General features: G+C 49.6%; 1 protein-coding gene across 3 annotated transcripts in view; it reads right to left on the bottom strand.

The window, feature by feature from the left end:
* The window catches only part of PKNOX2 (PBX/knotted 1 homeobox 2), a 255,822-nt gene that overhangs the window by 216,936 nt on the left and 20,550 nt on the right, over nt 1-18,336 (bottom strand). The window contains exon 1 of one of the 3 annotated variants that reach the window (XM_035009227.1): nt 15,562-17,201. The exons of the other annotated variants lie outside the window; for them this stretch is intronic. The gene's annotated coding sequence lies outside the window, so the exon portion shown is untranslated. Of the gene's footprint in view, nt 1-15,561; nt 17,202-18,336 lie in introns of those variants that run through there. 3 annotated transcript variants of the gene reach the window in all.

The raw sequence follows: 18,336 nt of genomic DNA, 5'->3' as shown, positions 1-18,336 counted from the left end.
TGGATCTAAGAACCATTGGAGCTCCTGCAGGGTGGGCAGTGGAAGAGACACAGGCCACCTAGAGCCTGGGGTTCAGGCATGCCTTTCACAAGGGCTCTCCCAGTCCTCTTGGGAAGCAACCCCGTGCCCCAATGCTTTCATTAACATTGGAAAGTATCCAGCTCTACCAGCCCTATTATGTACCAGGCAGAATGGATACAAAAATAAGTGCCAAGACCCCAGACTTCCAAAAGTATCCAGGATTAGAACATGCATTGAGGGGGCGCCTGGGTGGCTCAGTTGGTTGAGCGCTGGACTCTTGGTTTCAGCTCAGGTCATGATCTCAGGGTCGTGGGATCGAGCCCCATGTTGGGCTCTGCCCTCAGCATGAAGTTGGCTTGTCCCTCTCCCTCTGCTCCTCTTCCATTCCCATGCTCTCTCTCTCAAAAAAACAAAAACACAAACAAACAAAAACAACATGCATTGAGGATCTTCTACTTCACCCCTTCCTTCTAGGAGTAACATGTAATGTTCAAGCATAGACTCTGTGCTAGGCACTGTTTATTACTGAGTCCAGGGAATATGGTAGCACATGGGACAAGCTCTGACCTTCCAAGAATTAACAGCCATTGTGTGCAAGGTACCAGGAGCACTCAAAGAGAGATCAGACACAGTCCCCATCCTAGTTTGTGGCCTAGTTTTGCAGACAGGTTCTTTAGGTACAAGGCGTGGAATGTTTGTGTGGTTGCCATTATTCTACAATAGCCAGTCACACCAGAGAGCCTAGACTGAGCACAGGTGGACCTCTGAGCTCACAGCGGGAAGAGGCGCTAGAAAGGAGATAGCTTCAGCCACGCCTGGAGGAGTCTGGGAGAGTATCACAAATGGAGAAAAGTTGTTGGGGGAGTGCAGAAAAGACCCCGAGGAGGTTTACTGGAAGGCAAGCCTCACGGTGTTGCATAGGGCTCCCTCTGGCCAGAAGTGGGGTTAATTCACAATATAAATAGGGGCAATCTGACAGGATGAGTCCCTTAAAGCATATACACTTGGAGGAGAGGTCTAGAACCAGGGCTGTCAACTGTCCGGGGAACTTTCACTGATTACACTGGGAAATTCCCAGGCAAACTGGGATGAGTTTGTCACCCTATGACTGGACCACAGGGCGGCGACTTTTTACTTAGCAAGCACGGCCCTCATAAATCCATTAGCCCCTTGCTGCTCACAGGGTGGCTCACAGACCAGCAGCGTCAATATCACCCGGGGAGCCTGTTAAAAATGCAGACTCTCAGTCCCACTCAGATCTACTGATTTAGAATCTGCATTTTAACAAGATGCCCAGGAGACTCGTTTATACATTAATGTTTGAAAAACATGGCTTTAATAAAAAAAAAAGAAAAGAAAAGAAAAACATGGCTTTAGTGGCCCTTTCTTTGGAGATGTAACCACCAGCCACACTGGCTGCATCCTAGGGACCAAAACCAGCCCCGGCCCCCATGATGGTTCAGCTCACCCACCAACATGCTATGAACTAAACTTCCTCTTCTGGGAAAGGAGCAGCTTTTTCTTCTTCCCCTGTCCATCTGAGCACCAGAATTCTTTCCCGCTCCAGCATCTCTACGATTCAAACCACTGAAAATGAGATTTACTCTCCAGGGTCTGACCTCTCTCTGTGCCAACCTTCAACTCATGGATCTCCAGTAAAAGGCAGTTCCAGGAGCCCCAAGCAAAGGGCAGCATGGAACTTTTTTTTTTCTTTCCTGAACCTATGACCCACCCTCTGGGCAGAGGATCCCCAGTGGTTTGTCCTTCTCCCTGCTCGGATGGTGAAGACGATGCATGTGTTTGGGGAACTGAAGCTTTGGGAAAAGGGGCTGACACAAGATTACCCTGGAGATGACACAGAAATTCTGGAGTCCTGAGTTTTATTCCTTGCTTCAGGAAATATGTGCACACATGGACACACACCCCAGTCGGCCTCACCATAAGTTAAATCGAACAGTTTGCTGACCCAAGCCATGCAAGACTCCAGGCATCTTGCTAGTTAGCTAATGAAAGACCACCCCACCCAGAGCTCTGCCAGGCTTGTGTGTGCTCGAAAAAAAACCAACAACCCTCAAAGGAGGGTATTTGGGTTTGTGGCTTGAACCTTAGGCCTCTCTCAGTGGTTGTGAGGGGAAGGATCTCCTCAGCTGGGGGAGAGAGAAGACCAAGGCCTCGCCGTCCTATCCCCACAGAACATTTCACAAGCTCTGTCCTTCTGGCCTCTGCTGTCTCTTGGTTTCACTAAAGGGCCACGGAAGCAGGGGTGGCCTCCTGCCACCTGTATTGGTAGCACTCTGGCTAGATACTGGCCTGATGGCCTGACAGACAAGATAAATATTTACAGGCCAGACTCGAGGTCTGAGCCCTGGACCCTCTACCTTCAACTTAGAGCTGGGAATTTTCTGGGCAGTGTGTCCAGAAGGCCTAGAGTCATGGTTACCAGATACCAGAGCCTTGCAGATAAGACTTGAAATGAAGAGCTCAGGAGGAAAAACTTACCACACTCAAATTCCATTACGAAGGCCATATATTTAGGGATTGCAAATATTTTACCTCATAATGAAAGGTTTTTGAAAACTTTAAAAACACCTGGCAGCTGGGGGTGGGGGTGAGAGAGCAGTGAGTGGATTTGCCCATCTCTAAAAAAACAAAACAAAACAAAACAAAGGCATTTGTTTCTATAGTATCATCAAAGGAAGCTTTAATGGAACAATCCACTCTGTGGGGATGGAAGTGGGTTGAGGGTGTCTATCCGACAGGACGCACCCCCCCCCCCCCCCCCGCCAACGGCAGCCCCTCTCCAGAGCCCCAGAGCCCTATTTTGTTTTCCTCTCCCCGTGCACTTCAGAAGGCTCCCACTGAAGAGTAAGAAAGGAGGGCCCTGGAGGGTGCCCCCTGGGAGTGGTTGAGGGCTCTGTCTGCCTGGACAGACCTTCCCTTCGGAGTGGTGGGCTGGGGGGCAAGACACAGAGAGTTTCAAGCTCGCTCGGCCCCTAAGCGACGACTTGTCCCCACGGCACACCTGCGCAGTACCCAGGCCTCTTCGGGGACAGACACATCCTCTGCGTGGCAGAGCAGGTGCTTCATCCAGGGGGGATGTGAGGTTGGACGGGAGAGGTGAGGAGCAGGGAAACGGGGTCCAGAGCCCAGTGGCTAACCTCCCCCACGCCCCATTGGCATTTAACGTTTCCCCAGGACCCAGACAGATCAGGCCTAATGCCCCTTGAGGGAGTGGGGGCCGGAAGTGTCACAGCTGCAGCCTGGCAGGCCCCTGGCCCCCAGCATGTCTGGGGTGAGATGGGGGGGGCTCTCTCGGGGATGCCATTCAGGCCCTGTCTTTTGGGGAAAAAAGCCAAAGAAAAACATGTATTTATAACATGAACTTCCCTCCTCTCCTTCCCCTCAGCTAACTGATTAATTAAATGAATACAAAGGCCGTCTTGTTGGGAGCCCCAGCCGCAGGGACCCTCTGTGTTTTCTTTAAGCCGGCCTAGCAAACAGGAAACAAAAGGCTTAATTCTGTCTGGTTTCATGAAGGGGGCTGTATGTCACAGCCAGAGGCTGGGGCTCCGCCAGACCCCACGGAGCAGCCACAAGGCAGCTCGTGACCCCCAGCCTCCCAGCCGAGCCCACCACCCACCAAACACATACTCTTCCCCAATCCCGAACTAAAGCCAAGCTAGGCTGCCCCTTGGGGGAAATGCCTACACGGCAGGAGAGAAACTTAAAGGGAGCCAGCCATGCCCAAGAGAAAGCTCTGGAAGAAAACCTTCAAGGGAGGAATTTCATCCACTGGGCCATTAACAATGGGAGAGAGGGAAGGTGGCTAAGTCTGGGGCTCTCCTGGAGATGAAAAATAACCATTTTTCCAGCTGTCACACTTCCTCTTCCAGTGAATCTCCCAGATATTCTTTAGCTTGGCAGCCACACAGGTACCACGGCTCCCTCACCACAGCTCAGAGAGGGACCGAGTAGGCAAATGACACTGCACCCCACAGACGCCTGCTCAAGCGACCCTGGCCTGGGTCCTTGCACTGCCTCTCTCTACAAGGTTTGCCCTATCTTCTGGACGTTTCCCTAATTTTTGGGCGTCTCCAGAACTTTTTTGTATGGAGTCGGGGGTTTGTGGGGGAGTGGGGAGAGCAGGAGAAACTCAGGCCAGTGGTCTGAGTTAAGTGAGCCTCGTCAGGCCCTCTACTTCAGAGACCCCGGTGCACTCAGCAAAGCCTCACTGAGTCCCTAGATGTGCAGTGTCCTCTAGCAGGGCACGCCTCCCTCTGGAAGAGAGAGCAAGAACACAAGTGCCTACCTGGCCAGCCATTCATGCAACTGCTCGACCGTTACCTATCAAGGGCACTGGGGACGCAGCGACCAACCCAGACACTGTTCTTGACCTCCTGGAGCACATCTGATGGGCAAGTCAGATATTAAACTCTAATCACACAAGTAAATATGTGACTGCCTTGATGAAGGACAACACAGGCTCCGAGAGATGGCTCTGGCTTCAGGGTAGAGAAGAGGGGAGGCACGAGGGGAAGCAGGAAGCCAGCTGGAGGTCCTGCTGCGGGCCACACAAACAATGGCAGAGGTCTGGGCCAACGGCGTGGCACGGGGGCTGGGGACAAGAGGTCTGGCAGAGACTTACTTATCTAATAGATGGAACTGACAGGACATATGATGGACTATGTGGCAATGAGGAAAAAGTCAAAGTCAAGGATGATCCCTGGCTTTTGGATGAGCAACTTGGTGAACCCACTGCTGTTCGGTGAGATGGGGCAGATGGGGGAGGCAGAGACGAAGTGGAGAGGGGAAAACATGGAGTCGGTCAGGTCTGTTCTATTCCCTCCCCTGCCTCCAACCCTTGGAAGAGCATCTCTGCTCATCGCTTTGCCTTTTTTCCTCACGTGACTAAGGACTGTGACAGCGGAGAATGGAATGCCTTGGCAGTGGGACCCCCTGGCCTTGCCTCAGTTGCCCTCTGAGAGATGGTGAGACCAGCAGCCAGGATCTGACGTTGTGCACTGCATGCCAATATAACGCGGTGCGCTCCTCATACACAGCCCGAAGAGGCCATGTCCCTATTTTATAGATGGGAAGACTGAGCCGCAGGAGGTAAGCCAACTGCCCAAAATCTCACGGCCATGGGTGCTGGAACTGGGCTGTACCTCAAGCAGCCCAGGGTTCCCTCTATGAGTGGAAGTTACTTCTGTCTTATCTAGGACATAGGAGTAGCAAGGAGAGGAGATCTTAAAGAGCCGAGGAGCCCCCAAATCAGTGATGTGGGACAGTGAAATATACCACACTGTTTTCTTTTGCAATAACTGACTTAACTTGCTGATTTGGTTTCTCTTGGATGGATAACAAATTCCATTTGTACTGAATGAGTGTGTGGGGGTGGCAGGGGCACCTGGACCCGAGTGAAGGTGAGAACAAAGGAATGTTCTGCGATGAGAAGGGAGTACCCAAAGGTGGGAGCAGCCTGCATTCCACTGACACACTTCAGCCCCTTTAGAGTGGACTAGAAGCCTGGGAGCATTGCTTGGAAATGCATGGGTGAGTCATGAAGGACAGAGGAGCTAGGCTGGGCAGCTGAACAGACAGACGGCCCAGGGCATGGGGTGGGGATGGAGACTTTGACAACCACCAATGAGAAGGAGAAAGAAAGGAAAGGAGGCGGAGGAGGAGAAAGAGGAGAAAGAGACATTGAGAGAGTAGGACCTGCAAAGAAACAAAAAGGGACAACTGAAAGGGGAGGGGAAGAGGAGCAGCAATGGTGTATGTGTGTGTGTGTGTGGGGGGGGTGTCTGCGTCTGAGGAGCCCAGAGGTCAGATTTACAGGGTTAGGACTAAAGGTCATCTGAGGGGCACCTGGGTGGCTCAGTCGTTGGGTGTCTGCCTTCGGCTCAGGTCATGATCCAGCATCCTGGGATCGAGTCCCACATCGGGCTCCCTGCTCCGCGGGAAGCCTGCTGCTCCCTCTCCCACTCCCCCTGCTTGTGTTCCTGCTCTCACTATGTCTCTCTCTGTCAAATAAATAAATAAAATCTTTAAAAAAATAAAAAAATAAAATAAAGGTCATCTGAGAGCTGGCCCCTGTTACAGGTCAAAGGAACTCAAAGGAAGTAGAGATGAGATGGACCTTCACCGATGAATTTGCTCAACAGTGAAGACCATCCCCCAAATTCACCTGTACTCAAGGAAAATTTACCTGGGCACTAAAATTACCCACCTACTAAGGGCAAGACTGCGTGTACTGAAGTGGAGCCCAAAGCAGGTTTTGAAGGAAAGAATGGCTCTTCCCTGCCACTCCCCCCACCATCCTTCTTACCCCTCAGGTACCACCAAACAAATGGGGGAACCCAAGGTTGAAAAGGCTGGCTGATGCGTTGTGGTGTCATATGCTCCCCATCCCTACCTTTGCCTTTCTGGCCTATCAAAAAAGCTGATGGGAGCAAATAGGATTCCAGACCCTGACCGTACTCTTGGTCCTCTTTGGAGAGAACATTGCTACAGAAATTATGGTGGCACATTTGACCTCTTCCATATGAGGGCACAATCATCTCTCTGCTTATCTCTCTTCTGGCCAGTAGCCTTGAGAGCCATCGCAAGCTCCAAGAAGATGGGCACCAAGGCCTAAGCCTGACCATGGGGCTGGCAGACACAGACAGGAAGGCTCAGTCTCTCCCAAACTTCTCCCTACCCAAGGGCAGGTCTTTGAGGTCTAAACAAAGAACCAGCTACCTCCCTGGAGGGCCTTCCATTGGTCCTGCAAGGCCAAGGAATATGCTGTTAATGTGCTTTGTAGGGAGGTAACAGCCAGGTTTCCCAGGGGCCTCCAATCTGCAACCCACGGCTGTGGTGTGGCCCAGGGAGATGGCTACAGTAAGTCTGTGTGCCGGGCAGCATGGAGTGAGAGTGAGGATGAGTCACCCCAAGATCACCATGACCCCTTCCCAGCTCTGTGCACAGGCAGCTGCTGCCTGAACACCCCCAGCTCTCCCATGGACCCCAAGTGTACAGAAACCAGAACCCCTGGGGATGTGTGCTCTCCCAGGGACTCTCCAGCTCACCCCTACAGATGCCCCCATTGGAGCCTTGGCCCAGGTCTTTCTTCCCTGCTTTGGGCAGGAAGGGGCTCTGAGGTGGAGTTATTTATTATTAAGAAGTCCCTAGCATAAGAACTCTCCCAGCCTGAGGACTTGGTGGAGCCTTGAGGGAAGCTGAGCCCTCCCAAGGAAAGCTGGGGCAGGGCTTTTCTCTCATGCAGATGTGGATAAGAAGAAATTTGCTCTTGGGCCCCAGTCACATGGGGGTCCAGAAAAAGAGATCCCCACTCAGGGATCTGGGTGCCTTCCCCAGGATCTGGTGGGGAGACTGGAAGGATCCATGTGGGCAGTCACAGGGTACCACAAACAACCTCTGAATTTGCTGCTCACCCACCCCAGAGCCTAGGCAGTAACTAAATGACTCTGAAGGTCAAAGTGGCTATAATGAATTGAGAAATTTCATCTCCCTCCCACCTAAGATGTCATGAATTACACGAAGACCAAGGTCTCCCCAGGTGTTACTAGTGAACTCCTCTAAACACCTGCCTTCCCCAACTAAGCAAGATCTCTATCCCCCTCAGAGAAACAGGGGGCCTGCCTGGGGATAACCCCCCATAGTAACATTTTCCAGTAGAATTTTCTGCAGTGATGGAAGATATGGCTACTGAACACTTTAAACACAGCTAGTGAGACTGAAGGACTTAGTTTTTAATGTGATCTCGTTTTATTTAGTTTAAATTTAAACAAGCACATAGTAGTGGCTACCATATTCTTACCCAACAGGGCAAAAGCCAACGTTTCCAGGGAAGTACCTTCTTCATGCCAACATAGCAGTAATTCAAAAAGAGTCCTTTTCTCTAAGTAATTAAGCGCGAGGGCCCCTGCTCGAAGGAGGGCCATCTTTTATCCTTCCTGGTGACCAGGCTACTTCACAGAGGCAAGCAGTGGCTCTATCATGGAAAATTAACATGGATAGGACCATGGACGTGATCAGATCCAGTTCCTTTGTTCTGGTGATGAAGGAAATCAGGCCCAGAAAGGAGAGATGGCTTGCCCAAGGTCATGGGGGAAATTACAGCGGGGCCATCAGAACCCAGGTTTGAGTTCACTGCCCCATGACCATCTTCTTCCTGCACTACCTCTGAACCCCAGTACGCTCCCTGACAGCCACCCTTCCACCCTTGTCCCCTACGGGCCTGGTTAGCAAAGTACAGACAGGAGCTTCTCAGTGAGGAAAATATACAACACTCAGTGAGGGTGTGGGGAGAGCCCAGGGGTCTGGTGTGTGGGGACAGAAGGCGAGTTTGACAGAAGAGGGTCCCCTGGGCTCAGGCCCTGCTTCAGGCCCAATTCTGAGCCACCATCCTCAGGGGGCAGGGACATAACCAGCTCCATGCCTAGCCCAGCCCCTGATGCACACTCAGCATGCAGCAGAAGGAATGAATGAATGAAAGGAACAAACCTCTAGGCTGAGTTTAGGGTACACATAGGGATACACAAGCCCACCTTCCTGTCCGCTCAGAGACTGAGAAGAAATCCCACCCACACTGTTTCCAGGTACATACTTTGACATGGAAAAGTCCCTCCCTCCAAGGATTTTGGCATGGGCCCACATGCCCAATACCCAAAACCCAGAGACAGAGCTGAGGTACTCACAATGCCCAGTGTCCTGCTTCCCAACCAGACCCAGTGGCCCAGCCAAAGGGTAGTAGAGCCTGGATGCTCTCAGCCAGGATGAAGGCCCTAAACTGAGTGTTCTTAACCTGGAGTCCCTATGTCCTAGGGGTTCCAGTCTGGGTCACTGTCAGTGAATTGTGCCTCTGTTAGTGTGTGCATGCTTGCAGGCATATTTTCCTTAGGAGAGAACCCATCATTCCAATTAGATTTTTAAGGCGGCCATGACCCAAACATTTTAAGAACCCCAACACCCAAAATCCATTTTGGAGGTTGGAGAAATGATCAGGCATAGCTCACAGGACTCCTCCACTGGATGTTTCCATGGCACCTCAATGTCAGCATTTTAAAAAGGAGACTCCAGTCCCACAAGAACTTTGCTTTCATTCTCATGCATAGTATGTCAATCCACTGAGTCTTTAGGCTGGAGATTCTACCCTAAGGTGGACTTCCAATATCTTGTCAATCACCAGATTCTATCAGCTCTTCAGAATGGCTCTTTTCCATCCCCTCTACCCTAACCTGGACCTCACCTGCTCTCCTGTCACTGCCCCACCTCTGTAAAGTCCTTCCCTTTCCTCCTGCTTCCCAGCCTGCTCAGCTCCAAACCATCCTCATCTTCTTAAAAAAACTTCAGTCTTATGCTATTGCTCACCTGCTCATAATATTATGACTTGAAGGTAGGAAAAGCACATGTCTTGAACCTGTGCCTTAAACCAGTATGCAAGAGGATAGAGGATATAACAGAAAGACCATAGACTTTGGAGCCAGAACAACCAAGGTTCAGATTATGGCTCTGCCTCTTCCTAGTTAGGTATTAATGAGGAAGTTATTCAAACTGTCTGACAATCAGTTTCTACACCTATGAAATGGGGTAACAAGAAGCATCTTTCTTTTTTTTTTTTTTTAAGATTTTATTTATTTACTTGAGAGAGAATGAGACAGAGAGAGAGAGCACGAGATGGGGGTGGGTCAGAGGGAGAAGCAGGCTCCCCGCCGAGCAGGGAGCCCAATGTGGGACTCGATCCCGGGACTCCAGGATCATGACCTGAGCCGAAGGCAGTCGCTTAACCAACTGAGCCACCCAGGCGCCCAAGAAGCATCTTTCTTGATGAGGCAATATTTCTTGTGTGGTGGCTAGGAGTTTAGGCTCAGAACCAGACTCTCGGGGTACTGATCCCTTCTTCCAGAATTACTAGCTGTGTGACCTTGGGCAAGTTCCTTAACCTCTCTGTGCTGCAGTTTTATCCTCTATAATATAAGAGGGTTAACAACAGGGCACCTGGGTGGCTCAGTTGGTTAGGTGACTGCCTTCAGCTCAGGTCATGATCCTTGAGTCCCAGGATCAAGTTCTGCATCGGGCTCTCTGCTCAGCCGGGAAGTCTGCTTCTCCCTCTGACCCTACCCCCCCATGCTCTCTCTCTCTCTCTCTCATTGTCTCTCTCAAATAAATAAAATCTTTTTTTATTCTTTTTTTTTTTAAAGATTTTATTTATTTATTTGAGAGAGAGAATGAGATAGAGAGAGAGAGAGAGCATGAGAGGGGGGAGGGTCAGAGAGAGAGGCAGACTCCCTGCTGAGCAGGGAGCCCGACGTGGGACTCGATCCCGAACTCCAGGATCATGACCTGAGCAGAAGGCAGTCGCTTAACCAACTGAGCCACCCAGGCGCCCTCAAATAAATAAAATCTTAAAAAAAAAAAAAAAAAAGAGGGTAACAATAGTACCAATGTCACAGAAGTGTTGTGAGGATTGAATTCACACACACACACACACACACACACAAAGCTCAGAACAATGCCTGGCATGTAGTAAATGCTTGCTGGATGCATTTTAGTTATTATTAGTAGTAGAGTTTGTAGTGAAAACTAAATGATCTGAAGCATACCAAGCACCTTGCCCACTGCTTGGCATATAGGAGATGATCAATAGGTGACGGCATCTCTCCCTTCACTAAAAAGGTGTTGAATTAGCCTGTTTTAAACTCATGGAGTTTGCATTACTTGGTAAAATATCCAAGTGGGAGCATTCCAGCACAAGCACTTAGGAGGAAGGAGGCCTCGGGGGACACTGAAGGAAGAGTGGGATTTGGGGTCTTCTGATTTAGGGGCCCACCAAAACGCTGAGGAGGAGCTGAACATCCCCGTTCTGTCTGCCAGTATAATCTCAACCCAGTGAGGTGAGGGGGAGGGCAAGAGGGCCGAGTTCTCTGCTGCGTGGTAAGGACCCTCCTGTGAGGACATGAATCCAGGAGCTACAAGCCTCTCTGCCTCGAGCCCCCTACAACCTGCCGAATAACAGCCTTCTTAGGAGATTGCTAGAAAAACCTGCCCGTGTTATCTCCTGATGAGAAGCATCCACAAAGACCAGGAGAGGATTATTGCTCCCAAGAAAGATTAGGGGTGGAAGCTGGCCTGGGGGGCAGGAAAGGGGGGCCGAGATGCTCTTATCAAGGGGTCAGAGGACCCTGGAGGGAAAGGGGGAGCTGAGTGTGCAGAGCCCCCACCTCCTGGCCTGCATTACACAGCGGCTCTCCACTTAGGGCTCAGTGGAGGCACTTCAACTTGACTTCGGAAAGCCCTGACACATCACATTGCTCTTGGCCGTTCCCCTCCTCGGGGGCCCCTGCCAGCAGCTTAGAGCTTGGAATAGCTACCAACCCGCGGTCGGATATTGCCTTCGCTTATGAAGGCCCTTCATGGTCGTCGGCATACGTGATACTCGTAACACCCTGGTGAGGAATTTATAATTTATAATCCTACCCCCAGCCCGCCAATGAGGAAACCGAGGCTCCGAAAGGTGAGGGGCTTGCCCAAGCTAGCACATCGGGAATGTTCTCCATTTCAGCCTTAAATCCTCATCCCTCGCTCTGAACCTCCTACTCTGTACACCCCACGGTGCTGCCCTCATGAAGCCCCTGGCCTCACGGGAAAGGACGCCGGGCCAGGTTCGCTGGGCGAATTGCTGCCAGCTCCAGTCCCCAGGCCGGTGTCAGTCTCTGCACCAGGCTTCCCACCCCGGCCCCCCAACCCCCCTCCACCCCCCCCCCCACCCCCTCTGGTCTGAACCAGCGGCTGTGGACCAGGGTCCGGGGGAATCGCAGCCCAGGACAAAGCAGCCCAACCTCCCGTAAGGAGGAGAACTGGCTGTATACTCCGGACACATTTGTAAGTTATGAGCATCACAGGGAGAGAAAGAGGCACATAAATTAAAGTGGCCAACTTGTATGCACACACGCACACTGGCAGGGACAGAAGGCTGGCCTTAAATGGTAAAAATTAGCAGCTTGAAACAGTAAAAAACCTCAACTTTGCCTCGGAAAGATGCAGGGCAACTTCACAGAGTTTTATGTGGCCCATAAATTAGAGCCGAGGAAGGGCTCTGCGGCGTTCCCGGGTGCAGACGGGGCTTGCGGCCGCGCAGATACACTGTGTGGCAGCGTTACAAATGTCCCGAGCAGTTTATACACAACAGCACAGCGTGAGTTTGCTGGGGGATATTGGAGCTGGTAATTGCTATTCTAAAACGGGCCTTGTAAGCTTGAAGAAATGTTTTGAGGGGGGAAAAGAGCCAATTTAAGAGCTTTATAAAGCCATAAATGCCTTCTGAGCAAACCAAATGTAATCTATCTAGAGAGACACGTCGTCCCTCAAACCCAATGGCAGACCCCGCAATGCCGCACAGCCCGCAGAAGTTACCCTGAAGGTAAGCGAGTTACCTGTATGGAGACAGAGGACTGGCCCTGATGATCCCGGTGCCTCTGAGGCCCCCCCGGGGCAGGGCTGCCACCAAGTTAGCTCAGCTCACAGCTCCTTTCCCTGCCAGCCAATGCTGATTCCTCCCCCCGACGCAAACCAGACCTGCCGGCTGTGGCTTTCCTTTGTGCTTCCCCAGTGTCCTTCTCTCCCTGTGGTCCTTGGAAACAAGGACGGCTGGAGACTTGGGAGCCATGGCAGAGAGTTCTGGCTCCGACCTGGCCTCAGTTCCCTCCAGAAAGTGGGGCTGTTGTAAGAATCAAGTAAGGAAATGTACATGAAGCACCTGCCACATAGCACTCAATAAAGAGCAGCTATTATTCTTTTATGGCTTTTGTTACTTGTGGAAGGAACAAGCGTGCCCTAGGCAGAGGGCACATTTGCAAGTCTCCAGCTTCTCCGGACTCAGCTCCTGCCGGGCGTCTGGGCATCAGGTGAAAGGACATCATTTAAGGATCCCCCCCAGCAGCACGTGGGCACACACACTGGTCTGGCTTTCCCCTCGAAACAATTCCAGCACCTCTTTCCTGACTTCATTTGCCCTTTATCTCCCCAAACTTCCTACAGACACATTCTTTAGCCGTGGCCCCTGCTCTGGCCTCGCACATTATGTCAGGACCCCAGAGACCTCTGCTAACCCTGATTATCAACTCAGAGCCTCTTCATACCGGTGAGCTGCGTGAACTTGTCCAGGTTTATGGCTAGAAAAGCCAAGACTCGGAGAGAGCCGCTGCAATAGAAGCAGCCAGGTGCCTACTCTCCCACCCTCTGTCCTCATCCCCTGGCCTCCCTTCTCACGTCTCTTCCCCGGTGCCCTCCACCTCCATAATCCCACTTTCTTTTCGGATGTCAATATTTCACAACGGAAAACAAAAGCCATATAATGCACAATTACCCACTTTCTATTGTGTTTTAACAGCTCTGCTGACAGCACGAAGCACCACACAGGAGCAGTAGAAAGGGATTCGAGATCAAGCTTCCAGTGAAATGTGTTTTTAGTTATATGTATTTTCATAGTTTTTGCAACACCTTATTAAAGTTGAAAGCTATATATAACAGCATTACTGGTGGCACTTTTCAATACCACTGCAGTCGGGTTTCTTTCTAGCCCAAAGCAAATGTGCCCCAGCTGCCTCCAAGCAGGCACTTCCCCATCCCGATGTCCTCTTCCAGCCTTCCCCACCCACACCTCCTGCACACACACACACACACACACACTCCATAACTTCTGAACAGCGGGTAGAGAGCTGAGACAATGGCCTGAGGTGTGGACAGGTGGCTCGGCTGTGACAGAAATTTTACAACCCAAAATCATAGGACTGGAGATCCTCCCTGACCCGCGCCTCCTCACGACTCACTTACAGAGGACCTATCGTGACCTAATTGCTACCCCCCACCCAAGATTATGCCAAGCAAGTTAACCATTTCTGGGACTTCACTGAGGCCATGCCCTCCTGGCTTGCTTACCTTCTTTCCCTCTGCTTTCTAAATCCCCGCTTAAACCTGAAAATGGTTGTGATCCAGTCACAAAATAAAATCAACACACAGAAAGTAGCCTGGTGATGGGGAAAGTCCCCCGGGGCCTCAATGACAGGATTTGCAGCCCAGCCCTGCCACTTGCATTAGCCGCGTCCCCCTGAGCAAGTTCTGACTTCTCTTGTCTTCATTTTTGGGTGCATCCATAAAATAGGAGTTTGAACTACATGATTAGAAGGGTCTCCCCCCGTCCCAGCATTCTTAAATGAATACCTACTGAGGTTTTCTGAGAAGTCTTTTATGTGACCCCTACTAGGCACTCGGTGCCATCAGGAATAAAAAGAAGGATAAGGCACAGCTCCTGTCCTCAAGGAACCTTCACTTGGATGGAGAAGAGAGACCTCTGAGAATGAAAAGTGAAATTACAGCAAATACTCTCAGCTCAAGCTCAAGCTAGCAATACGTGAAAAGTCATGAGGCGGTACATGATTAGACGCCAAATGGATTGTGCAGGCAATAATTGCTCTAGGCCGAGGAGTTCAGAGGAGGAGAGGGTGCTGAGCGGTGGGCTGGTCTCAGAATGCTGTACCTAAGAGGCGGGAGTTGACACTGGGCTTGAAGGACACGCACACGCACGGGATTTGCATCTGTGGGAACGGCCAGGTAAGCGGACCTTCCTGAGCAACGGTGGTCAGGGCAGGGCAGGGCAGGGTCGGGACAGTGCGTCAACCGAATTAGAGAGGAAATGAGATTCCTGTAGAAAAAAAGCAGAGGCTGAGCCGCAAAGGGTTTCAAGTGCCAGACTAAGATGTTTGAATTGTTATCCTGCAAGCAGCAAGGAACCAATGAAGTGAGCAGCAGAGAACTGTGTTTTGAGAGAATTCATCAGGCAATGATTTGCCGAATGGGTTGCAAAATGAGAGGCATGGGAAGTAAGGAAGGCAGGGAGAAGGGAATTGCAGTAATCCAGGCAGGAGGTATAGGAGTCTGGACCCGGGTGGTGGCGGTAACAAGGCAGTGACATGCCAGGAATGGAGAAGGACGGGAGGAGACAGCCTTAGTCTCTAAAAGGTTATAGACTGACTGACCATTTATTTATTGCCCGAACTTGGACACTTTGGAGAGTGCAAAGGTAGCCATTACAATTACACGGGGACAGCAGACTTAAGCCAGGACTGTCCCAGGCAAACTGGGATGTATAGTTGCTCGATGGAGCAGAGAATGAAGAAGAGGAAAGGTGAGGTGGACACCAAGGTTTCAAGCCTGCGGGACAGGAAAAATATGGGAGGTGACAGGGACAGGTGGGAGGATGGCAGAAGGAAGGGGCATAGAATGATAGAGAAATAAGGGATGAAAGGAGTTTGCTGCAATTGAGTGGCCAAGCAGAGTTTGAATTCTTTGAAGACAAGAGCTGCATCTTACCTGAATCACCACACAGACATTTGCTAAGCTGAACTGAGACAATAAAGACTTGCTGAATTTCATCTAAAGAGGGCTGATTGTTGGGGCAATAAGAGGCAAGGCTACCCCTCCCCCGCCCCTTGGTTCTGTTTATTTATATGTATGTTTTCAGAATTTCAATAGACATACCTCTTGGTAGGGTCTGTCCACATGGCCATCTACAGCCCAGGGATGTCTGGTGAACCGATGATTCTGATGTGTGCTGAAAACATAAATGGGGCACCAAAATGGCCAACCCTGGCAGAGGACTCTCAGCAAATCCTCCTCCACACAGGAGAGAAGGGGCAGGGAATTAAATTCAACCATACCTTCACACAGAAAATGAGGCCAAAAGAAAGAGGAAATTCGGGCTAAAAAAACCAAGAGAGCAAAAATGCAACCTTCCCCTACCCTGGGTGAATATGGACTCTTGTGTGCAGGAATCCCAGTTAGAACATTAACAGCAATTTCTGTTGTGTCTTATCCAAGCTGAGGATTAGCACCCAACACCAGGACTCAGAAAACCTAGGCTTTTCCCACAGGTGCAGCCCCATGCCATCGGGACTCGACTCCATGGCTCTTGCCTACACTTCTGCGGCAGACATACAGGCCCACTAGTCAGGTCCCATAACACTGTCCAGAATGGGATCTTAAAAAGCCCCAGTGACCCAGAAATTTGAGGCAGAAACTAACCATTGGCTATGAATTATCCAGGTACCTGTGGCTACAGTTACGTGATAAAGCTAATCTCCCCAAGAGTGTTGATTACTGCTGAGTTAACAGTATAAGGTTTTGGGGTAGGGCAAAGTTGCCTGGCCCAACACTTCTTGAGAAGAATTCGCTACCAATCCTCAGACAGAGTTCCCTCTTGGAACCTTCTGATAGAAGCAGCTCCACAAGTCCCTTTAGCTGATTTGGCAGCACCAACATCACAAAAGAAGGATGATGCTATGGTTTGCAGTGGCTCTCAACCTTTTCTCCACTACACACACACACCTGTGAGTGACGGCAAGCCCCTGTCAGTCACACTGGATCCTTGCAGCAGTGGATCCCTACCAGGGACAGGGTACCCCTGAGTAAGTTATCAGAACAGACTGAGGAGTGGTGGTGCCTTTGAGAAAGCCTTCCCCAACCCTTCAACCCACAGGGAGGTTCTGATACACTGCACAAAGAAGGGCAGTGCTCACTCTCTACCCTTGAGAATTACTGGACAGAAAACATGAAGACAATGTACAAATCAGGAAACTTGCCACTATACCAAACTTCCTTTGAACACCTACCAGCTGTATGAACCACCTCACCCCCTTAGCATTCGTTTTGTCACCTCTAAAATGGAAGTGGTTATAACAGAGAGCCTGTCTCCAATGGCTGTTGCAAGATTAAATGAAGTAATAAAAGTGTGTGCAATATAGTGGGAACTTAACAAATGTTTGAGTTTTAGTTCAACTGACATTTTAACAGTGTGATTAGTGCTGACATGAAATTGGTATTTTCTAATTAGTGGGTATTTTCTCTCAACATGACTCCATATATGATGCTCTGCTATAGACTGAACGTTTATGTGTCCCCAAAATTCATATGTGGAAATCCTAATCCCCAATGTGATGGTACCAGAAGGCAGGGCCTTTTGGGAGGTGATTAGGTCACAAAGGTGGAGACCTCATGAATGGAATTAGTGCCCTTATAGAAGAGACCCCAGAGAGCTCCCTCACCTCTTTTGCCATGTGAGATTCTAACAAGAAGTTGACAACCTGTGAACCAGTATGTGGTCCCTCAACAGACACCGAATCTGCTTGCACCTTGATCTTGGACTTCCCAGCCTCCAGAACTATGAGAAATAAATTTTTGCTGTTTATAAGCTACCCAGTCTATAGTAATTTGTTACAGTAGCCCAAACAGACTAAGATATTCTCCTTCAGGAGAAATCTATTTGTTGGATAATAAAGCAGGTGGTTGCCCCCATCCTCACCCAACACAGGGCTCTAAGAGTAGCCCATCATCTAAAGGGCGGTAGATAGCTAACATCATAAGCAGTGATGAAAGTCTTAAATCGTTCTCCCTAAGATCAGGAATAAGACAAGATGCCCACTTTTACCACTGCTATTCAGCATTGACTGGAAGTTCTAGTCAAAGAAATTACCCAAGAAAAATAAATAAAAGGTATTCAAATTAGAAGGAAGAAGTAAAATATTTTCTATTTGTAGATGACATGACCTTATATATAGAAAACCCCGAAGAATCTACAAGAAAGCTACTAGAACTAATAAATTCAGCAAAGTTGTAGGGTACATGATCGCATGCAAATATCAGTTGTGTTTCTATACACGAGCAGTGAACAATCTGAAAAGGACATTAAGAAATAGCATCTAATAAAATGCCTCGGAATATATATAATCAAAAAGGTGAAAGACTTTTACACTGAAAACTGAAAAATGTTGCTGAAAGAAATTAAAGAGGACCTAAATAAATGGAAAGACATTCCATGTTCATGGATAGGAAGAGATAATATTGTTAAGAGGTCTATGCCATCCAAAACTAATCCTATGAAAATTCCAACAGCCTTTTCCTCAAATTCATATAGAAAGCCCTGAATATCCAAAACAATCCTGAAAGAGAGGAGCAATGTTGGAAAGCTCATACTTCCCAACTCCAAAATTTACCGCAAGTCTATAGTAATCAAAACAGTGTGCTACTGGCATAAGATTTGGCATACAGACCAATGGAATAGAATCAAGAGCCCAGAAATAACCCTGTATATCTATGGTTAATTGATTTTGACAGAGTGCCAAGTCCATTCAATGGGGAAAGAATAGTATCTTTAACAAATGGTGCAAGGAGAACTAGATTTCTACATGCAAAAGAATGAAGTTGGACCCCCACCTCACACCACATACAAAAATTAACTCAAAAGGATCAACAACCTAA

The sequence above is a fragment of the Mirounga leonina genome, unplaced genomic scaffold, assembly GCF_011800145.1.
Source record: "Mirounga leonina isolate KUSES-001 unplaced genomic scaffold, KU_Mleo_1.0 Mir_153, whole genome shotgun sequence".
In the NCBI taxonomy this organism is placed as follows: domain Eukaryota; kingdom Metazoa; phylum Chordata; class Mammalia; order Carnivora; family Phocidae; genus Mirounga; species Mirounga leonina.
This window is presented reverse-complemented; position numbering and strand designations above follow the sequence as displayed.